Source organism: Haemaphysalis longicornis, unplaced genomic scaffold (genome assembly GCF_048455015.1).
Source record: "Haemaphysalis longicornis isolate Haplotype H1 unplaced genomic scaffold, Haemaphysalis longicornis Haplotype H1 scaffold_4, whole genome shotgun sequence".
Taxonomy (NCBI): domain Eukaryota; kingdom Metazoa; phylum Arthropoda; class Arachnida; order Ixodida; family Ixodidae; genus Haemaphysalis; species Haemaphysalis longicornis.
Window position 1 is genome coordinate 194,573,360 of NW_027526361.1, and position 24,414 is coordinate 194,597,773.

Consider the following 24,414-nt stretch of genomic DNA (forward strand, 5'->3'; position numbering starts at 1 on the left):
ATGGAACGTGGCGCAACGGGGACCCATCGGTGGCCAGAAGAGAGATGAGTGGATCGGTACAAGATGCCGTCCAAAAACTTGAATTGTTGAAGCTGCCGACGCGACCTACTGTTTGAAAGAGGTGATGAGCCGGTAAGCTGGTCGATCATTCCACGGCAGTATGTGTCGGCCCTTTGAAGAGAAGGCAGGCCCGAGAGGTCCTCAACTGCTACACGATTGACAGGTGCGATGGGAAGGACCGTGTCGAGGGGTAATGACGCGGAAGTCTTGTTCGACCCAAGAGGGCAACGAGAAAGTGCATCCGCATCCTGGTGCTTTTTCCCGGACCTGTACGTGACAGTAAAGTCATATTCTTGGAGTCGAATAACCCATCGTCCTAGCCGTCCTGATAAAGTTTTCAGCGTCTGCAACCAGCACAGAGCGTGGTGGTCAGTCACTACTGTGAAGTGGCGGCCGTAGAGATAAGGTCGAAATTTTTGAACGGCCCAAACCACAGCGAGACACTCTTGCTCGGTGATTGTGTAATTTTTCTCGGCAGTACTTAGGGTACGACTTGCGTAAGAAACAACCCTTTCTCGGCGTTGATCATCAGACTGCAGCAGCACAGCGCCGATTCCGTGGCCACTGGCATCCGTGTGCAGTATAACAGGGCGAGACCCATCAAAATGGCAGTGTACCGGCCCTGAGGTGAGTGCGTGCTTGAGTTGTCGGAAAGCTTCCTCACAGTCGTCTGACCATACAAAGGGTGTTCCGGAGTGTAGCAGCTTGTTGAGAGGCGAAGCAACTGCAGCAAAGTTGCGGACGAAACGGCGGAAGTAAGACGCTAAGCCAAGAAAGCTGCGTAGGGCTTTTTGCTGTTGTGGCCGTGGGAAATCGATGACAGCAGCAATCTTCTCCGGGTCGGGCCGAATCCCCTCATTGCTGACGACGTGGCCTAAAACCTTTATGCTTCTTGTGGCGAAACGGCACTTCTTCGTGTTCAACTGAAGACCCGCATTCGCGAGGCATGTAAGAACCTCATCTAGCCGTTTCAAGTGCTCAGTGAAACTTGAAGAAAAAATAACGATGTCGTCCAAATAACAGAGGCATGTTCTCCATTTCAGGCCCCGAAGAACATGGTCGATCATTCGCTCGAAAGTTGCAGGAGCATTACATAGTCCGAAAGGCATTACATTAAATTCATACAGTCCATCAGGGGTGGCAAATGCTGTCTTTTCTTTATCGGCCTCGTTCACTGGAATTTGCCCATAACCTGAGCGGAGGTCAAGGCTGGAAAAATATTCCGCTCCTTGTAGGCAGTCCAGGGCATCATCAATGCGAGGCATCGGATATACATCCTTTCGGGTAATTCTGTTGAATGCGCGGTAATCGATACAAAAGCGAACGGATCCGTCTTTTTTCTTAACCAGGACCACGGGGACGACCAAGGGCTGTTTGATGGGCGGATAATTTTGCGTTGAAGCATATCGGCGACATTCTCGCTGATGACTTTTCGTTCGGACGAAGACGCACGGTATGGGCGGCAGCAAACGATATGGGATCCATCTGTTTCAATTCGGTGCGTTGCGACGGAAGTTTGGCCACGCGTAGTACAATTCGAATCAAATAAGGATTTGTGCTTGTTCAGGAGGTCTAGTAAAGAGCCAGTTTGCGTGGGGGAGAGATCAGAGCTGATTGCGGCAGATATAGCTGGGTGCAACTGTTTAGAGGGCGAACTTGGGCAGGAGGAAATAGGGGAGAGGGGAACAACAAAGACAGCTTCGGAGTCAGCAGCGGTAGCCACAGTGGTGCCCTGACGAAGGAGAATCGGTTCAGGAGTAACGTTCGCGGCAACGAGTGTAGCCGACCCGCGGAAGAAGCGCACAAGACAGATGGCGATCACGATGCTTCTTGGGAGAAACCGAGTACATGGAAGGATGAGTATGTCCCCATCATGACAGTTGCCACCGCGACCGAAAATTGTTGTCTCACTACCAGGTTTGAGGACGAAATCGGCACTTGCCACGACGCACTGCTGCTTGACGTCAGGAACATCCGTATAGTCCGTAGCCGTGATCTCGGTGTCGGGGTACCGGCAAGAGATGACCGCGGATGCCGATGATAGAAAGTCCCATCCCAGAATGAGTTCATGGGAGCAGCTAGGTAACACCGCGCACTGAATATGGTGCCGAATTCCCTCTATCAAAACACGTATTGTACAGTAGCCGGATGGCTCGAGCACCTCTCGATTAGCACCGCACAACGAAGGTCCAGTATACGGGGTAGTCACTTTTCGGAGGCGCGAACACAACTTCTCATTAATCACTGATATACTTGCTCCGGTATCAACAAGGGCATCAACACGAAAACCTTCAACTTCCACAGACAATGTATTTGATGGTCTTAATGGAGGAGTTTTTGGCTTTTTGACGAGTGCAGTTTCCCCTCCAGAAACTGCAGGCACTAGTTTTCCGATTGGTTGTCATTAGAACGGGTCACGGGTCGAAGAGGTGACAGAGAGCGACGATATGGTGAGGGTGAGCGTCGCCGTGATGGGCGCTCGGGCGGAGGCGGGCCGAATGAGGTTGGCGGCGGCGATGGGCGACGCGGGGGCGAACCATATGTGCCACGTCGGGACCCGTAAGAAAAGCCAACGTCACGTTCGAACGGTGCGTACCCGCGTCGTTCATCTTGCTGACGTCGGCTACAGAAACGAGATATGTGCCCGCGAATGCCGCAATAATAGCAGATGGGGCGGTCACCCGGGAAGGACTGGCGGCCAGGGTGCATGTTCGTGTAGTATCCCCGTGGCACGCTTGCTGCGGATATCGCTGTTAAGTGTCCGTGGGCCAACGGGGCTTGCATTGGTAAAGGCGGTTTGGATGCGATGGCCCAGTAAGACGGCGTGGGAGTCGTAGGACCAGGAGACGTCGAGGGCGTCACACCCGCAATAGATGCCAGCTCCTCTTTCACCAGGTCGCGCAGCTGAGGAGCTTCCGTGCGAAAGTGATATCGTGGAGCAGAAAGCGGGTCGCTGAGCTGCAGCTCTTCACGGATGATTTGGCGTATGAGAATCCGTAAGTCTGTGTCCCCTTGGGACGGCGTAGCCAGAGCAGCCGGTTGCAAACGAACAGCCTGCAATTCGTCCAGGCGCTGGCAGGTTGTGCGCACATCGCTGACGCTCGTCGGATTTTGCACCACGAGGGCGTTGAACGCGAAAGAAGCGATGCCCTTCAGGATGTGGCGAACCTTGTCGGCCTCTGGCATGCTTGCATCCACGCGGCGGCAGAGAGCAACGACGTCCTCTATGTATGAGGTATACGTCTCGTCAGAGCGCTGAAGCCGAGTGGCCAGCTTCCGTTTCGCCTCGTCCGACCGAGCGGCTGTCGTGCCGAATATCTTACGCAGCTCCTGGCAAAAGCTGGCCCAGTCGTCGATGCGATGTTTATTGTTCATGAACCATGTTTTGGCCACCTCGTCCAAGGAAAAGGAAACCTGCTGCAGCTTCACCGCGTCATCCCAGCGGTTGAAAGCACTGACGCGAGCATACTCATCCAACCAGTCATCGACGTCTTCACCGCGGAGCCCTGCATAATGCGGGGGGTCGCGCTCGCGGCAGGTGACGGCAAATTCAAGAGGCGCAGGAGTGGAGGCGCCAGCTTGGTTGCTTCCGGCCTCACGCTGCATCTGTGTTGAAGGCAAACGCCGACCGGAACGGAGCTCCAGGGGTGCGCTTGTAAGGCGTTGAGGACGGGACCGAGGTCAACCTCCACCACTTGTAAGGCCCTTGAGCAACGGGTGAACCGAGACGTTTATTCGGCGATCCAGTCGGTTCCGAACACCGTACCGGGAGCGATGATGATGATGCACGAGCGAAGAGGATCGGGTAATGTTAATGAGAATGATAATGTTACTGCGAGGAGGCAATGCAGGAGATTGCCCAGATTGTACGAACAGTCCCTGGGAGTGTCGAGGCTGTGCCGACGCGACATACGCGCTCACAGTACAAATAATATTACAGAAGGAGGTCCCGTAGTTAAAAACTGTCGGGGGCACCTCCTCTGAGAAGGAGGGTAAAAGAAAAGCGTTGGAGGAGGCAGCACGTAAACTATACATCAAACAAAAATGAGCAGAACAGGCAGAAAGCAATATATATATATATATATATATATATATATATATATATATATATATATATATATATATATATATATGTGTATATATATATAGATATATATATATTGCAGCGTTGATTGTGGCCGCGATTGATGTAATCGTCATAGGCGCTCGTTCAAGGACAATTCCCCGTTGGGGATATTCGGCTTGGTGCACGCCCGACGACGAGAAGGCAGAAGTATCGCTTCGCGCACGGGCCGATCGAGTATCGCGTCGGACACAGCTTGCTTGGCACGAAGAACCTGGGCTTCTCCGCAGCTCTACCTGCTCGTTAGTGGTCCAATAAACCACCCTTCAGTTTGGTGGAGTGTGCGGGTTTGTTCCCAGAGTGACTCTACCTTCGCATCGCAAGACTCCGATACCACATCCTGGAGTTACGAAGCAGGCGGCTACAGCCCGTGATGCAGCTGAACACCGACCGGGACATGGCACCGGAGCCCATCATGTGTTCGGGTGTGCTGCGCCAGCGCGACCCCCCTAACTTCGATGGAACGGATGACAACGACGTGGAGGAGTGGCAGTCGCAGTACGAACGATTAAGCGCGCACAACAGATCGGACGATCGCATGAAGCTTAATGACGTTGTGTTTCATTTGGACCACCTAGCCAAAAAGTGGTTCCACAACAACGCCGCCACCATGGCTACCTGGGCTGAGTTCAAAAATCGTATTGTCGAGGTCTTCGGCCGTCCCGCGGTGCGGAAGCTTCTTGCTGAGCAGCGTCTCCGCACACGAGCACAGCGTGCTGGAGAGACCTTCACAAGTTATATCGAGGATGTTGTGGACCTCTGCAACCGTGTTGATTCAGCTATGGCGGAAGCAGAGAAAATTAAGCACCTGATGAAAGGAATCGATGATGATGCTTTCCAGATGCTGTTAGCGAAAGATCTGCGAACTGTTGCTGACATCATCACCCACTGCCGAAGCTACGAAGCACTCCGCAGACAGAGGGAGCTTACCCGGAACTCTTCTGCCCAGGTAGAGCCGCTGTCGAGCTTGACAGAGCCGGTGGCCGATGCATCCTTGATGCGGCAGCTTCAACAGTTTGTTCGCGAAGAAGTCGCTCGGCAAGTGTCCCTTCTTACCCTGGAGCCTGGAGCAACGATGCCACCGTCTGTTCCTGGCCCATCTCCACGATACGGAGTGCCTCCGCAGCCTACCGAAGTGACTCCTTCCGTTGTCTCGCGGACGCTTCCAGCTCTTCGCCACATGATCAAGGAACAGGTGGCTGAGGCACTGCCACCCACTCTATATTATGCACCCCTCACGTATGCCGAAGCTATGGGGAGACCGGTACAGCCAGCTGGGACGTCTTTTCGAGCCATGCCACCAACCCCGCCACGCTCTGAGGTACACAGGAATCCGCCACCGGTGAATCCGTGGCGCACGGCTGATAATCGCCCCATCTGTTTCGCCTGGCGACTTCCAGGCCATGTGGCCCGTTACTGCCACCGACGCGTGCCCGCGATGAATGATGACGTTGGAAACCACACTTTTGGCTTTTGATCTCCACACGGGTCTCCGCAGCTAATGACAGACGTGTCACCCAGGTCGCCGTTACCTGCCTCCGGTTACAACGATTTTAGCCGTCGTGACGCCGATAGCCGCCGTTCAAGCTCCCCACGTCGCCGCTCACTATCGCCAATGCGACGCCGTTCAAGCCCAACTGAACAGGAAAACTAGCCGCCGCAGTTCCGGAGGCAAGAGCTGCGCGACTTTCGAAGTGCAAAAGGCCTACAAATGTAATCGACGTATCTGTTGAGGGTGTATGTACAGTCGCACTAGTCGATACAGGCGCAGCCGTCTCCGTCATTACCGCCGATATTTGCCGCTCGCTTAGAAAAGTTACGACGCCGCTGCCGCAATTTTCGTTATGTACCGCAACTGCGCAACCTGTAAAACCTTTGGCAGCCTGCACGGCGCGTGTCACGATCCAGGACGTCGTGTACCCCGTTGAGTTCCTCGTGCTGCCATCCTGCTCCCATGACGTCATTTTAGGCTGGGACTTTTTATTTCGCCATCGCGCAATAATTGACTGCGCGCGTGCGCAAGTAGAATTTGATTCTCCATTGGACGCGCCTTACGACGACCTTCAGTCCGCTGCCCCAGCAAAGCTCACCGTGGCTCACGACACGGACATCCCTCCACGCTCGGCTGCTCTCGTACCGCTCTGCTGCTGTTCCATTCCCGACGCACCTGTTCTTTTTACGCCGTCGCCCTTATTTCTCCATCGAAAATCGCTGTCCCTGGCATTCGCCCTACTGACAGTTCATGCTGGCACGAGCGCCATAGTAGTCACCAACGAGTCCTTGGAGCCCCTTCGTCTCCTGCACGGTGAGGTCCTTGGCTGCGTCGAAGTTCTTCGGCCACAGCTTGTCACCGCCGTACCAGACGACTTTCCGTCATGGGTTCCAGTGGCTGGACTGAGTTCTGCCCCGTCAACACCAGACCTGTCGCCTCCGGACATTGGCGCTTCGATCGATCCTACACTCAGATCAGACCAACGAGTGAGGCTCCTCGCTCAGCTATATCGGTTCCGCTCTTCTTTTGACGGCGCAAAGGCACCGCTGGGCCGAACATCTGCAGTTGCCCACTCCATCGACACCGGCTCGCATGCACCCCTGCGCCAACGACCGTACCGTGTGTCGCCGAAGGAGCACAGCACTATTGACGAACAGGTGAACGATATGCTCAAGCAGGGAGTAATTCGGCCCTCCAACAGTCCCTGGGCGTCTCCCGTGGTGCTTGTCACAAAAAAGGACGGCTCCATCCGCTTTTGCGTAGATTATCGCCGTCTGAACAGCATAACGCGGAAGGATGTCTATCTTTTACCACGGATCGACGATGCCCTTGACAGTTTACAAGGCGCCGAGTTTTTTTCTTCCCTTGACCTGCGATCTGGATATTGGCAGGTACCCATGGCGGAGGCCGATCGCGCGAAAACGGCGTTCATCACTCCTGACGGCCAGTATGAATTTAACGTCATGCCGTTTGGCCTGTGCAACGCTCCTGCCCCGTTCGAGAGGATGATGGACACTATTTTGCGCGGCCTGAAGTGGAAAACGTCTTGTTATCTCGATGACATAGTCGTTTTTGCTCCCGACTTCGACACTCATTTGGGGCGCCTGGAGCAGGTTTTGATTTGCCTTGCCAATGCCAAATTGCAACTCAACATGAAGAAATGCCACTTTGCGGCGCGAAAGTTGACCATGCTGGGCCACGTTGTGTCGAAGGAGGGAATTCTTCCCGACGCCACCAAACTTCGTGCGGTCGCCGAGTTCCTTAACCGACCACCATGAAGGCTCTACGGAGCTTTATTGGTCTATGTCCTTATTTCCGCCGCTTCATTCGCAATTTTGCCGCCATAATTGCGCCCTTGACGGCGCTTCTCGGCAAGGGAAGCGGTATTGGCGATTGGACGAGGGATTGCGATGAAGCCTTCGCGAAGTAACGGCGACTCCTTACTTTCCCGCCTATTCTGCGACACTTTGACCCGACCGTGCGAACTGAAATCCACACGGATGCCAGCGGCGCCGGAATCGGTGCAGTGCTTCCCAACGCAAAGCTGGTTTTGACGATTATGTCGTCGCTTATGCCAGTCGTACGCTCACCAAAGCTGAGTTAAATTATTCGGTCACGGAAAAGGAGTGCTTGGCCATCGTATGGGCGCTTGCAAAATTTCGGCCATATTTGTACGGTCGTCCTTTTGACGTTGTGACGGACCACCACGCATTGTGTTGGTTGTCGTCGCTCAAGGACCCGTCTAGCCGCCTTGGTCGCTGGGCTCTGCGCCTTCAAGAGCATGACATCCGTGTGTTGTACCGCTCCGACCGGAAGCATTCAGACGCTGACGCTCTGTCCCGCTCCCCTTACCGGCGGAAGACTCGTGTTCCCTTTCTGTTGATGCCGGCCTGTCGTCCCTCGACATCACGGACATGCCAGCCGAGCAGCGCAAGGACCCCTGGATTGCCTCGCGTGCGCTGCGCCGACAAGCTGCCCACTTTGCACTCCGCGACGATATGCTCTTCAGGCGCAACTACCAATCATCATCATCATCATCACCAGCCTATCTACGCCCACTTCAAGGCAAAGGCCTCTCCCATTATTCTCCAATTACCTCTGTCCTGTGCCAACTGTGTCCAATTTATCCCCGCAAACTTCTTGATCTCTTCTGCCCATCTAACTTTCTGCCGCCCCCTACAACGCTTGCCTTCTCTAGGGATCCACTCTGTTACCCTTAATGACCAGCGGTTATCTTGCCTTCGCATTACATGCCCTGCCCACGTCCATTTCTTCTTCTTAATTTCTACTAATATGCCTTTAACACCAGTTTGCTCTCTGACCCACTCCGCTCTCTTCCTGTCCCTTAATGTTACACCTATCATTTTCCGCTCCATTTCCCGCTGAGTCGTTCTCAATTTAAGTTGAACCCTCTTAGTGAGCCTCCAAGTTTCTGCCCCGTAGGGCAGAAACTGCCCTACGGGAGTTTCTGCCCGATCTGCCCTGACTACCAATCGGGAGGTCGCAAATGGTTACTGGTGATACCTCGCCATTTGCGCATGGGCATATGCGCATCCTTCCACGCTGACCCCAGCTGCGCGCACGCCGGTGTGTTAAAAACGTATGAGCGGCTTCGCCTACGGTATTACTGGCGGGGAATGTACACGTTCGTCCGCAAGTACATCCGGTCATGCATCAACTGTTAGCGGCGCAAATCCCCTCCTACTCCTGCGGCGGGCCCGCTGCAGCCATTGCCGTGCCCCGAAAGACCGTTCGACCGCATTGGGATAGACCTTTACCGTCCCCTACCCTGCACAGCCGCTGGTAACCGTTGGGTCATTGTGGCGGTGGATCACCTCGCGCGCTATGCAGAAACCGCTGCTCTAGCAACTGCCACGGCACGTGACGTCGCGTCCTTCCTGTTACGCCGCTTCATACTTCGCCATGGTGCTCCTCGAGAGCTGCTCAGTGACCGAGGTCGCGTCTTCCTCTCGGAAGTCATCGAAGCCCTCCTGCGGGAATGTCGAATTATTCACCGAATACGTCGTCTTACCATCCGCAAACCAATGGACTCACAGAACGATTTAACCGCACTTTGAGTGATATGCTTTCTATGTACGTGGCGTCGGACCATTCTTACTGGGACGTGACACTTCCTTTTGTCACGTACGCCTACAACACGGCCACGCAGACGACGACGGGATTCTCACCTTTTTTCCTGCTCTACGGACAGGAGCCGGCACGCACTCTTGACACAATTTTGCACTATCGCCCAGATCAGACCGAGTTCGCACCCATTTCGGAAATAGTCAAGCATGCCGAAGAGTGCCGTCAGCTCGCCCGCTCTCTCACATCTGAACACCAGCAACACCAGAAGTATAATCTCGACGCTTCCACCGCGGTTCAAACCTATAGGCCTGATTCACTTGTCTGGCTTTGGGTCCCATGCCCTACACGTGGTCTCTCACCGAAGCTTTTTGCAAAATATCAAGGACCCTACAGAGTCGTCAAGCAAACTTCACTAGTGAACTACCTCGTCGAACCGTTTGCTTCACGCCAACCGGCTGAAAGAGTATTGCGATCCTGTGGTCTCCTCGTCACTTTGAGTCGCCAGGATGGCTCCTTTTCCACCGGGGGCGAATATTGTAGCGTTGATTGTGGACGCGATCGATGTAATCATCATAGGCGCTCGTGCAAGGACAATTCCCCGTTGAGGATATTCGGCTTGGTGCACGCCCGACGACGAGAAGGCAGAAGTATCGCTTGGCGCACGGGCCGATCGAGTATCGCGTCGGACACAGCTTGCTTGGCACGAAAAATCTCGGCTTCTCCGCAGCTCTAACTGCTCGTTAGTGGTCCAATAAACCACGCTTCAATATATATATTTATATATATACACTTATAGACACATTTGTAGCAATACAAACAAATTCACATCAAACACTCCAGCAAAAAAGGATTGCACACAATGGAAACACGTGTATTCATAATGCCAAAACAGATGATTAAAAACATTTAGGTTGCTTTTTTGTTTCGTGTTGGCTTGACCGCCGCTGACGGTGAAGCCAAGCCTCGACGAGAAGAAACCTTCGGTTTATTCGGCGGCCAGTTTTATGGCATACAAGGGCAAACGGTGCAGGACACGGGAAAGGTGAACGCACACAGTGAGCATGCGCCGCGATGCGATGACAAGAACATTCCACACGTGCGGGTGGGCTGACGCGCTTGCCGCGGCTATCACACACGATACATCTTCCCCTCTGAATAAACAAAGCAAGTAACGAGCATGCACAACAACAAACTTGATCACTTTCAAGAGCACCAATAGAAGTTCTCATGTCAGGCCTCCCAATAAACAAAAAAATAACGTATATGCACACGAACGCACTTGGTCACTTTCAAGAGCACTGATTGAAGTTGTCATCATAAGTCCAGCGTTGAGGGGGTCTTCGCTGGCGCGTTGACCTTCTCACCGGTGTGCTCACTGGTGGCGGCACCCTTACTGTTGAACTTGCTGTGGTGTAGTGTCCCTGTGTTGGTATCCCGTCGTCGCCCGCTTCGTCGTCGGAGTCGTCGTCATCGGAAGTGCCAGGAACGAAAGGTTCTGTCGCGTTCAGCAGATGCTGCCGGTTGCGGGGAAGAACTTTCCCGTCCTCGGTGACGACACGGTACGACCTAGGATGCACAGCACTGATCACCTTTGCTTTCCTTGACCACGTGCGATCCCGAATGCTAACAACTTCCTCGTCTCCTAAGGGCGCCAGGAAACATAGTGGCTGTTCTTGTTTTTTTTGTCACAGTAATGCGAGGGGGTTCACTGAAGTCGGGCAGAGGGGTCCCGGGCCGCCATCCTTAAAATAGCTCGCCAGGCGAATTGCCATCTTCCAAGGAACTGGACCTGTAACTAAGCAATTGAGCCAGAAGCCATCGCTGCCTTCGGTAGTTTTCTTTAAGATCCGCTTAACTACCTGCACGCCCTTTTCTGTGAGGCCATTGGAACGAGGAAACCGCGGCTAGAGGTTGTATGTGTGAAATCATATCTCTTTCAGAAGAGCGAAAATTCCCGGCTGGCGAACTGCGGTCCGTTATCAGTGCATACCTCCACTGGTCTCCCGTATCTCGCAAACATAGCGTAATTTGAATGACTGTTGCTGCGTATGTGTCACGGAGCAAGTCCACCTTAGGGAAATTTTAAAATGCGTCATACGCGCATAGGTACTCTTTGCCACTCTGATCGAAGATATTGTCACGAAGACAAGGACGAAGCAGTTGTCTTGAATGAGAAATACGTTTATTGGAGCGAACTTGTGCTCCCCTAACAACTCAAAAGAATACAGAGGCGGCGAAGCAGCGGTCAACAAAGTGACTTGCACAGGCGAGTGTCGTCGAATTTAATGCCCCGGCGTCCGCACTGCAGGCTTTTTATCTTTCGGCGCGCGTGGTTCTCGAAACGTCGATTCGCATCGAGAACATAGTAGATCCAAGAAGATTATTCTGGGCTGTTCACGTTAGATCGGAATGCTCTCCCTATCACAACAGATAACACATGCGGCACAGAAAGAAAGAATGGAACACGCGCTTCCCTTGGCGCAGAGATAACGCAGACCGGCGCAGCCGGGCGGTAAAAGCAAAACACAAATAAACAAACCTAATGTATGGTTCGCGGCATTACCCCCCCTCTAAGAGTACATCGACCCGTTGCTAACATAAGCGACAGTCAAATGAAAATAAAAGTTCGTCATCGTCCGTAGAAAGGTTTTAGGCGAACCACGTGGACGACTTCAGGCCGCCTGCGTTGTCGTGATGTGCCGGAGTCACCATCAGGGATCACTTCGTAGGTAAGTTGGCCAACACGTCGTAGAATCTGGTAGGGTCCGAAATAGCGTCGCAGGAGCTTCTCACTGAGTCCGCGTCGTCGGACGGGAGTCCAAACCCACACACGATCCCCTGGTTGATACTCGGCGTCTCGGCGTCGGAGGTTGTAGCGGCCCGCATCCACCAGCTGCTGGTCCGTTATACGAACTCGAGCGAGCTGGCGGGCCTCCTCCGCACGTTGAAGATATCCGTGGACGTCGGCGTTGAGGTCGTCGTCTTCTACGTGCGGAAGCATGGCGTCGAGCATCGTAGTCGGCCTTCTACCGTAGACAAGCTCGAACGGCGTCAGCTGCGTCGTCTCCTGGATAGCCGTGTTGTACGCAAACGTGACATACGGGAGCACTTCGTCCCAAGTCTTATGTTGAACGTCAACGTACATTGACAGCATATCTGCGATTGTCTTGTTCAGACGTTCTGTTAGCCCGTTCGTTTGGGGGTGGTACGCCGTCGTTCTTCGGTGATCCGTGTTACTGTAGCGTAATACTCCTTGCGTCAGCTCCGCAGTAAATGCCGTTCCGTGTTCTGTGATTAGGACTTCCGGGGCTCCATGTCGCAGCACAACTTGGCTTATAAAGAACTTTGCCACTTCTTGTGCAGTCCCCCTAGGAACAGCGGTGGTCTCTGCGTAGCGCGTCATGTAGTTTGTCGCTACGACAATCCACTTGTTCTGTGATCGTGACGTAGGGAACGGGCCTAAAAGGTCCATTCCAATCTGTTGAAATGGTCTCGATGGGACGGCGATCGGTTGCAGAAGTCCGGCGGGTCTTGTCGGCGGCGTTTTTCCTCGCTGGCAGTCACGGCAGCTTCGGACGTAGTGGGTGACGTCATAGGTAAGGCCGGGCCAGTAGTACCTCGCCTTGATTTTTCCAATAGTGCGGGCTGTGCCGAGATGTCCGCAAGACGGGTCGTCGTGGCACGCTTCCAAAATTTCGTCACGAAGGTCCGCGGGGATGACGAGAAGGTAATTCGCTCTTGTTCCGGGGCTGAAATTCTTCTTCACGAGGACGGAGTTTCTCAGGCTGAATGCTGGTAAGCTGCGTTTGAAGGTCCTAGGAACGGCAACGTTGCATCCCTCGAGGTACTCGATTATGACGCGTGATTCGGGGTCGGCACGCTGCTGGGCGGCTAGGTCGCTCTCCGTCACGATCCCGAAGAACGCGCTGTCTTCATCAGTCTTGTGGTGGTGGATCGACGGGGGGCGGGACAGGCAGTCGGCGTCGGAGTGTTTCCTGCCTGATTTATAAACAACTGTAACGTCGAACTCCTGCAGGCGCAAGCTCCACCGCCCAAGACGGCCAGAGGGGTCCTTCAAATTGGCGAGCCAACACAGCGCATGGTGGTCTGTTACAACCTTGATTGGCCTTCCATACACGTATGGGCGAAATTTTGAAATCGCCCATATAATAGCCAGGCACTCTTTCTCAGAGGCAGAATAGTTTTTCTCCTCCTTCGACAGACCACGGCTGGCATAGGCGATTACCCTTTCGCAGCCGCTTTGCTTTTGGACAAGGACGGCACCCAAGCCTGTATCACTGGCGTCCGTGTGCATTTCCGTTTCGGCATTTTCGTCGAAATGAGCGAGCACGGGCGGGCTTTGCAGGCGTTTTTGCAGCTCGCAGAATGCTTTTTCTTGGTCGTTTTCCAGCTGAAAGGGGTGCTGTCTTTCGTCAAGCGCGTGAGTGGCTCTGCAATGCGTGCGAAGTTTGCGACGAAGCGCCGGTAGTATGCGCACAGCCCGAGAAATCTTCGCACGCCCTTCTTGTCTTTCGGCCTAGGGAAGTTCGCGATAGCTGAAGTTTTTGCCGGGTCAGGTAGGACTCCCGCGGCGTTGACGACGTGGCCCAAGAACTTGAGTTTCTCGTATGCGAAACGGCACTTTTCAGGCTTCAGCGTCAACCCCGACGTACGAATGGCCTCGAGTACAGACTCCAACCTTGCAAGGTGTTCGTCGAAAATCCGGGCGATTACCACTACGTCGTCGAGGTATACGAGGCAGGTGTGCCACTTAAGGCCAGCTAGCACAGTGTCCATGACTCTTTGAAACGTCGCTGGTGCTGTGCACAGCCCAAACGGCATCACCTTGAACTCGTATAGGCCGTCTGGGGTTATAAATGCAGTCTTCTATCGGTCTCTCTCGTCCACTTCAATTTGTCAGTAGCCGGTCTTCAGGTCCATCGATGAGAAGTACTTCGCGTGGCAGAGGTGGTCGAGGGCGTCGTCGATTCGGGGGACGGGGTACACGTCCTTTTTCGTGATTTTGTTCAGTCGCCGGTAGTCAACACAAAACCTTAATGTGCCGTCTTTTTTCTTTACGAGTACGACGGGCGCAGCCCAGGGGCTTTTCGATGGCTGTATAATGTCGTCGCTGAGCATGTCGTCGACTTGAGTCCGGATGGCTTCCCGTTCGTGTGAAGAGACGCGGTACGGTGACTGTCGGGTAGGTCGGGCTCCATCTTCGGTTATTATTCTTTGCTTCGCTAGAGGGGTCTGACGTAGTTTTGCGCTCGACGAAAAACATTCGTTATAGCGACGCAGCAAACACAATAATTTGTTCCGTTGTTCTTGCGGTATTGCCGGAATCACGTCGAAGTACTGCGGGAGCTTGAAGTTTTCTACGGGGGTGCGTTCAAAGTCGGCGACCGCGATCACATCACTTGCTTCTTGCGTTTCTTCGAGGAACGCAATTGCAGCTCTCTTGTTTAAATGCTGGTACTCTTCGGTGAAATTAGGGACCAAAATGTGGGATTGGTGTTCCTTGAAGCGCGCAATGCCTCTTGCGACAGACACACCGCGGTCGAGAAGCAACCTTCGGTCACTCTCCACGATAGCGTCAACGTCAGGAGCAGCACCTTCACAGTAGACGGTGATCATCAAACTTGAGCGGGGTAGCAGGGTGACATGATCATCGGCTATCCTTACAGCTGCACGGTGTTCGGGGTTCGGTTCCGGCGTGATGGAGTGATCGGAGGAAAAAGTTATCGACTTGGTCTGCAGATCAATTATTGCGCCGTTGTCCGTCAAGAAGTCCATTCCGCGAATTACGTCGCGGGAGCTGTTAGGCAAGATGACGAACGCGGCAGGGTACGTCGTGCCGTCTATGGTGACGCGCGATGTGCACGTTCCACTTGGCGTCACGAGGTGGCCTCCTGCTGGGCGTATATGCGGACCGTCCCATCTGGTCATAACTTTCTTCAGTTTAGACGCAAATGGTCCGCTCATTACCGAATAGTCAGCTCCCGTGTCTACGAGGGCGACTACGTCAAAGCCGTCGATGTACACCTTGACGTCAGATGCAGTCTTCTTCGAGTTCCGGGTTCGTCGGGGCGTCGTATCTCTGCTTGTACGTGTTGACGGTCGGGCACTGTGCATCGTTGTTGTCGTCGTCTTCTCGACGGACGTCTCGGCCATGTTGGGTACGCGTCGCGCCGTGTAGCTGTCGTCGTGTTCAGGAGTCTCGTCAGGGCTGGGTCGGGTCGTCGGGATGAGGGTATGTCGTGAATCACTGTCTTCGGTGCGTCCTTGCGTCGTTGGAGGGTTTCCAGTATTTCGCCGTAGAGCAACTTCACCTCCAGAAGTTGCTGCTTTTAGTTTCCCCCGCGTGGGCTGGGGGACCTTCCACGTGCGAAATCAGCATTGCTACGGCGGTTAGGCGACTGGTATGGGTAGGGCGATGGCGATCGGTGTGAGCGGGCTGGTCCTCGGTTGGTGTTGGACAGGTATTCGTCGATCTCAGTAGGGCGCTTGCCGGGTCGGGGGCGTGGGGCGTCGACGGAGAAACCACGCAGTCCGAGTCTCCTGTACGGGCAGCGACGATAGATGTGATCGGCCTCCCCGCAATGGTAGCACAGCGGACGATGATCTGGTGTTCGCCAAACGTCAGTCTTCCTCGGCGTCTGGGTTTGGGCTATGTACGGCGGTACGGTCGACGGCGGCGAGAGTGGGGACGGCGGCGAGAGTGGACGGCGGTACGGTGGGGCTTCTTGTAGACGGGTTGGAGCAGGGCGGGGTCGACGAACAGCCGCAGAATAGGTCATCGCCTGTGGCTCGCGGGGTGCCTCGGATGGCATAGAAGTGCCCAAAGCGTGTTGAACCTCTGCGCGGGTGACGTCAGTAAGGGAAGCCACTTGAGGTTGTGGTGTCGTCGGAAAAAGCTTCCGAAGCTCCTCCCTGACCACTGCTCGGATGGTCTCACGCAGTGTGTCGGAGCTTGTAGCCCCGGCACCGATCGTCTCGGAAACCATCACGTTAACCGGGCGATCGTACTGCCTCGTTCGAGCTTCCAGCGTCTTCTCCATCGCGGCCGCCTCAGACGCGAATTCGGCCACCGTCTTGGGAGGATTGCGGACAAGGCAAGCAAAAAGCTCCTGCTTTACCCCTCGCATGAGAAACCTTAGTTTCTTTTCTTCTGTCATCTCCGGATCCGCACGTCGAAACAACCTCTTTATCTCCTCAACAAAGATCACTACCCCTTCGTTGGGGTGCTGCGTTCGAGTTTCGAGTAAAAGCGCTGCGCGTTCTTTTCTGACCACGGTAGTGAAGGTCTTAGTGAACTCGCTTTTGAACTGAGCCCAGTTTGTCAAGGAGCTCTCGTGGTTCTCGAACCAAGTGCGAGCCGAATCTTCCAAGTAAAAGAAAACGTGCCGGAACGTTTCTGCGTCGTCCCACCTGTTGAATTTCCGGACGCGCTCCAGTTTTTCCAACCATTCTTCTGGGTCTTCTGCGGGGGCTCCTCGGAATGATGGCGGTTCCCGTGGCTGCTGCAGAAGGACAGGAGGATTGGCTTGGTTGAGCATGGTGCAGGTTGCGACGTCTTTCTTCTTCGTCTTCTCCGGTAGTAGACCGAACTCGGATGGTAAATCTTGCACGCGGAGGCTGGCTCTTGTTGGACTGGCTTGGCGGCTTCCAGAGGTTGTAGTGGGCATGAAGGGTGCGTACCCAGCATCTACACCAGATGTCACGAAGACAAGGACGAAGCAGTTGTCTTGAATGAGAAATACGTTTATTGGAGCGAACTTGTGCTCCCCTAACAACTCAAAAGAATACAGAGGCGGCGAAGCAGCGGTCAACAAAGTGACTTGCACAGGCGAGTGTCGTCGAAACGAATGCCCCGGCGTCCGCACTGCAGGCTTTTTATCTTTCGGCGCGCGTGGTTCTCGAAACGTCGATTCGCATCGAGAACATAGTAGATCCAAGAAGATTATTCTGGGCTGTTCACGTTAGATCGGAATGCTCTCCCTATCACAACAGATAACACATGCGGCACAGAAAGAAAGAATGGAACACGCGCTTCCCTTGGCGCAGAGATAACGCAGACCGGCGCAGCCGGGCGGTAAAAGCAAAACACAAATAAACAAACCCAATGTATGGTTCGCGGCAATATCCACCCCGACTCTCTACCAGGCAAGTTCGGGAACGGGACGAATAAAAATTGGCTCACTTTCTTGTGTATACGCTTGCGTCTGACACACTGCGCATTTCCTGGTGAGATTATCAATGACGGTCCTGAGGCCTGGCCAAAAACTAAGCGTCGGGCACGCGCCTTGCATTTTTTTGTTCCCAAATTGCCGTGCTGAATTCTGCGCAAAACTTCGGCGGGCATACTGACTGGGATAACAACCTTGCATCCCTTCAAAAGCACGCCATAACTGTCGCCAGCTCCTTTGCAAACGTTTTTAGCTGGCCTGTAACGGGTTTGCTGGTGTGAGGACTTTTGATGACATTTTTCTACTAGCGGTCCTCGCTTGTTACCTGTATCATGTTGCGCCACGTTGCCTCGCTTGCAATTGCTGAAATGCTACATACAGCATAAACTTAGACGTCCTGCTCAGCGCCGTCCTTTTGGGGCAGGCCAAGGGGCACCCATGACAGCATATCAGCCAATAGCAAAGATTTTCTGGGCACAAACTGCAGGGTGAAATCGTATTTGAGTAGACGAAGAAAGAAGCGGTAAGGCCTAAGTGGGCGCCATGGCGCCCCGAAGTGCCGCCACCACAAAGGGCCACCACCAGTGGGCGCTGGGAGTCTTCGTCCTAGCGGCACAGAGCCTCCGTCAAGTGGTCAGGGGAAGTTATGGGTGGGTGGGGGTCAGAGGGGCAGGCCCACATGTGTTGTTGCACTGTGGATTTAGCGCCACAATGTGGGCAGAGCGGGGAGGGGTAGGCGGATGGGTAAATGTGATGAAGGAGGGCTCGGTTGGGGAGCGATTCCGTTTGGAGGAGACACCACAGGTGTTCCTATAAGGGGGTAGGGATGTGTGAGCGGTGGGCAGCGTGTTGCGAGAGAGGCGATACTAATCTGTAACCTTCCTGAAAGCGGTGAGGGAGTCCCTGGCGGAGTAACTTCCTTGACGGAAAGTGGTCTCGTCAGGCGCACGGGTGGCGAGGGCTCGTCCGCCTTATGAGCCCACTTCGCGCCTTCTAGTCCCGTGTGGGCCGGTAGCCAGAGTTGCGCCGTAGGATGCTGGGGGGCTGAATTTTGAAGCGGAATTCTGGGGGCCAGCGTGGGGATACTGCAGCTAGCAAACTGGTTGATGGCCGTTTTTGAGTGAGATAATATTACATCAGGGGGAAGCCAGGGCTATGGCCACCTCTTCCGCAACAAGTGCGGTTGTGGTGGGAATAGCGAGAGACGTGAGAGTAGTAGTGTCGGCGAGGAGACGACAGCTGTAGTGAAGGCCGGTTTGTGCCTGTGTGCTGCAGCCTCTACGTAGAAGATGTTTGGCGAGGGGGGTAAATTGGAAACGAGGGCACGCGCTCGAGCAGCTCGTCGGGCAGTATGATGAGTAGTGTTCATATTACGGGGGAAGGCCGGATTGTTATGTTATCTCTATAATAAGGTGGAATGCGAGCCGTGGGGGTTCATGTAACAGGAGTATGTATTTGTGCCTCCCCTAACAAGAGTTGGCAAGGTGTGTGTTTAGCCAGGCGATATATCTGGCCCGTACGGTGCGCTTCAATTATTTCGTCCAAGGAGTTGTAGGTGCCGGTGGCCCATACTTTGGCAGTGGATGCATGAGGAGGCAAGCCGAGAGCAGCCCTCTAGGCCTAACGGATGAGTCCGTCTACTTTGGTGACTTCCGTGGTAGAAAGACACAGATATGGGAGGGAGTAGGTAATGCGGCTCAGTAGAAATGCCTGGATAACTCGGCAGCGGTCCTTCTCCGTCGGACCGTAGCCCCTAGCATTTATGCGCCTCAGGAGGCTTATGATTTCGGTTACGTGTGACGAAAGTGTGTAGGACCGATGTCTTTCGGAGATTGGATTAGATGACTTTGCCGAGTGTTTTTATGCGATTCACAGTTGGTATGGGGGCATTATCCAGATATACATGCACGCTGCCCTATTGAAAATGTGGAGTTGATGGAATCCATCAAACATCAACATGGTGGATTATGGTAATGGCATTAATGATGGCATGACGGCAGATGACTGTATGCTGGGAGGGTGATGGATGACGGCAGATGACTGCATGCTGGCAGGGTGATGGATGACGGCATGCTGGTAGACGTCGGTACGGCGGTAGCTGACGGCAATTGTAGCGTCGATGCTGGGAGGTTAAGTGACGGTATGACGGCAGATATGCGAAATTGCACAAAAATGATGACGACATGAAAAGGAAAGGTGCTATGCAATGCTAATTAAAAACTGGTTTCACTTCTTGTGAATAAATTTATAAAATCAGATTTGCAGCAAATACGTAAGATTGCGTATGCGTTTTCCTCTGTCCATTCATGTCGTGATCATTTTTCTGGTATCCTGCTACAATGCTCTGAAAACTTATTAACCATTTTATGAGAGCTTAGAGGTGTGTGCTGGGGTGCTTAAAAATATTACACAAAACAAACGTGGTTTTAACGTTGAATATATTATCATTAAATATCAAATATGGTGACTATCTTCGAACAGTTGGGCAGCTGAAAAGAAAGAAAAACTTAGTTACACACTAAAGCTTGTACAATCCAGATAAACTCAAAACAAATGTGTTTTCACATTTCACATACCTCCTTAAACCTTCTGAGATGGTCACTCCGATGTGGTCCCTTGCTTCTGCCATTCCTCTTTGCCATCAAAATCGAAAGCCTGCAGAAAAAGAACATTGTCACCAAATTAGGTGGAACCCACCCTGCTAGGACTCCCTTCAGGTCATGGAAGGGTGCTCTTGACTGGCACTGCTCTAAAAGCCACCGCATGGTGGCAATGCCTTTCCCGGGAAAGGATTTTAGTAAGATGCAAGCGTGCATGCAAGCAAGCGATAATTTCAAGAGAACATGCGTTAGCAGCAGGTGGGAAAGAAGCACAACACCCTCGTCTAGAAGAATTGTACGCTCAAAGTGCAGCCAGCGAATACCAGGCGCAAGAAAATGTACTTTCAGGCGAGTGTATTGAAGATTAGGAACACGGTAAATTGAAAGGTGAAGAATGCCAGATGACAATTAACCTGGCTGGATGCATTGAAGCGACAAAAAGAAACGCACACACTCTTGAGATGAAAGTGCAGACTAAACGAACGCTTGCAAAAACTTCAGCAAACTTGTGATGAATTTAGAGAAAGTTCAATACTATGAGGACAACCGAGCTGTGCAAGCACTAAAGACCTTTTCGGAAGCCGCACAAGAAGGAGAACGGGTGTGCCAAATTTGCCATGGAACAGATTATCAATAGTGATAACGCGCGCTGACTAGGCAGGAACCCACGTTGCGGAAAAGTGTTGTGGGAGGCGACTTCTTGTAAAGGATACGAGCATGTGAGGGGCAAAAAACTGCTGAAGCTGCCGTGTCAAAGCACACTAAAAATCTTGTCGGACCTTCTGCAAGAGACCCGAGTAACAAACCTAATAAAGGAACGGCTTCAAGTGGAGGGACAACGCTTGCGGTCACTAAAAGAACCATACTGCAGCCTGATTACTGACGAAATGTCAATGCAGGAAAAAATAATATCTGGCTGCCAAGTCGACAAATTTTCGGCCTTGATATAAGCTGTGAACCTTGAACCGGCGGTGCCACTGAAATAGCCTGCAGGCTCCTTTGGTTTGTCCTGCGGGGGCTTTCCATGGCTGACGTTACCCCCTTAGGGTATTTTTTTACCGGGAACATGAAACATGACCGGCTCCATAACCTGAATTTTAGTGTGCTGAACTCTGTAAGAGGTGGGGTTCTTCATTATCCGTATTGTCACAGACAGCCACCAGACAAACAGCACCATGTTTCTAGGCATGTCGGTTGAAAACACACTACAGCATGTTTTGCTACATCCAGCGCGGCAAAATGACCCATCGTTCCTTTTATTTGACCAAGCCACCTCATTAAGAACCTTAGAACAAATTTTCTAGAGAGAGAGAGAGAGAGAGAAGGATGTTTGATGGAATGTAGAAAGTTAGGGAATGTTTTGTTCTCGAGGCCCTCTTTAAGATCCAACAAAAGTTGTCAATTGTGAACCCAGTTTGGCTCCTAAGCTGATCGCACATTGAGTCGAACCTGGAAAAAATTAAGCTGTCCCATGCCACCTTGATATTTTCGCCTGTCGTCATCAGCATGCCCCAAAGTTCCTTCAGAGAAAGCCCAAAGGTCACGGACACGCTACAGAATCGAAAATTCCAGTAAAACAAGCTGAACAGTGCAATGCCATGTTAAGGACCATGCACCTACTCCACGTAAATATGTCATTGCAGCCTGTTCAGCAAGGTGTCTCAAGTGAAGCATGACAAAGCGCAATAACACTACAGCCGAACCAAGAACTGCTAGTGCGGATGGCTGATTGTGTGGCTGCTTTCCGAATTGACGCCACCGCATCACCGATAGCGTGCACCACAGGCGACGCGGCGGAGGGAAAGAGAGCTATCGTTCTCACAGGCGGAGAGGAGCATTCGGCGGGCTGCACCAAAAGGGGGATATCAAGCGGCTGTGTCACTTCTAATGTTGCATCATGTGCATCCTAGTTCTCTTTTTTACTAAGAACTCTCACCTTCGTGCTTGTGTTTCAGCAGTCCAATGTACAATGGCAGCAAAGGTTCATGTTAAACAATACATAAAGACGTTAAACACAATACATCCAAATTCACTTATTCCAAACTCAAAGAGCAATGAATTGCTGAAATGAAGAAGCCGACATGTATATATATACAGTGCTATTTAAAGACCAAAGCACTGCACTTTCGGTCAAATTAGGCAAGTTCTGGTAACTGAATTTCACAGTGCACGTCATAGCATTGCACTACAATTGTATAGAACTAGGTGCTAACCTATTGTAACCAACCTGAAAAATAGCCAGTGACATCTGATGAGAGGTCCATCCAGATCACCAAGTAGGGCATGCCAGCTCATCTCCACTGCAAGGTGTAACAGTCAGTAGCCTGCAAGATAGAATTGAGCGGCAAACAACAAGCAAGTTGCATTAGCCTTAATCCTTCAAAGTTCTAAATGCGATATTAAGGTGTCGCGCAAGGTGTTCTTCGCACTCCAAGCGAGAACATAAGCACGTTAAAATACCACATTAACTGGATGTAAAGATGGCCGAAGTGACTGTCACAGCATAGTGACAATGTGAACGACCAAGTTTCTAACTCAATTCTCTCTTTGGAAGAAGATGCCGTTCATTATGACCAGTTCATGTATGCGTAAAAAGGTGCCGAGATGAGCTTTCTCATTGCTACGGCAAATTGCCTCCTCGATTCTGTGACAAAGTGCAGACCTACATGATGATAACGTTGCCTTAACAATTAGGAAGTGCCTAGCGTTCCGTCCAGACGGAATGCTAAAAACTGCTAAAGTTTCGTCCAGACTGAAAGCCAAATCAAAACCAGTGATCAGCCGCCATTTCTCATTCTGGGATTTGGTGTAGTGGTTCCGCGGCTGACTACGGACGTTGTAGTCCCTGGTTCGATTATCGCACCGTTTTTTTTTGTGTGTGTGTGTGGCCTCGGTTAGCATTTTGTAATAGCAAAACTTCACGCCCGCTTTAAAATTCACGCGATGAGAGCAGTCGGCCTTGGTTTTTTACTCAGCGGCCGAGCCGCTCCCGCTCACTGGAGCCAAGGCCGACGCAGCCATCGCCAGTTACGCCCGATCTCCTCTAATTATTACCAGTGATTAATTTATAACAGTGACTCTGGCTAGTCAGTGAGCTGAAGCGGTTTGGCCGGTTAGGTAAAAATCAAGACCGACTGCTCTCGCTGAAACATTGTGAAGCGGGCGTCGGGTGGCGGCTTGGAGATACGTCCAGACTGAGCTAGGGTTAGTCCGATCATCTCTAATTATTAATAATTATCAGTGATTCTGGCTAGTCAGTGAGCGGTAGCGGTTTGGCCGGATGGGTAAAAATCAAGAGAGACTGGTCTCAACGCGAGTTGTGTTTCCTCTGGACGGAACTTTAGTGACAGTTGCCGTTCCGTCAAGACGGAACGCTAGACACAGCCTAACGATGCTGCCAAAGGAGGTTGGAAAGGCTGTGATGAACAGCTGAACAAAAATACAAGTGAAGCAATTTTTTTTTGTTTCTGAAGGCTCTTCTAGGTGATTGCAGGTTAAAGGTGTTGTGCCACCAAATTTGTTGCTTGTGCATTCTTTGTTGCAAACGTTTCATAATTCGTTAGAAAGCATGATACGTGCTCTCACATGCACATATTCTGAGTAAAAATTTATTATCGCACAATTCATGTGAACAGGATTCGGTTTCGGTTTCTGGGCGCCGATCCAAGCTGTGGCGTCACAGTGTTGCGAGCAGGCTCTGCAACGTGTGTTTACCATGCGGCGCTGCGGTACGTTGCGACTTTACTGCGCCGTCTGCTCCCCCACATACGTGCTTCACCACGCAAGTAAACACGCCGACTCGTCACGTCAAGCCGCGGCAGCTCCGACACGGATTCTTTGTCTGCATCCTCGGATGCAGACAAATGAAAACCATGGATATGCAAACCATAAAAAGGCTAAAAAAACGCTAAAAAAAGCCCCCGCCGCGAATCGAACCCGCAACGTTGGCCGGGCGGGCGCAACGCGAGAGACCACTGAGCCAGCGAACAAACGGTTTCAGATCGCGATATAGCCGGGGTACTACATGGAGGCCCATCCTTGGAGTCGTACGTCGGTGTTTACTAGCTAGTTTACACAATTCCTGGCTTGTAAACTCAAATGTCTTAAATAGCGCTTGCCCAGCAAGGTTCCGCGAAGCCCCCGGGACAGCTTATCGCCATCAACTCTGCTCTTGCTCTTCTGCGAAAGCGCTCGAAAAAATAAGTGTGCCCGGCTGCGACTGCGATTTTGCACTGAAGGGATAGTGCTTGCCGTACTTTGGTTTTACGTTTTACGTTAAAAACCTTTGCCGATACTGATCTCTTATTACCCAAATTACTCTACGTAACTGTTCTTCTGCACGAAACTGACCTTATATTTTCT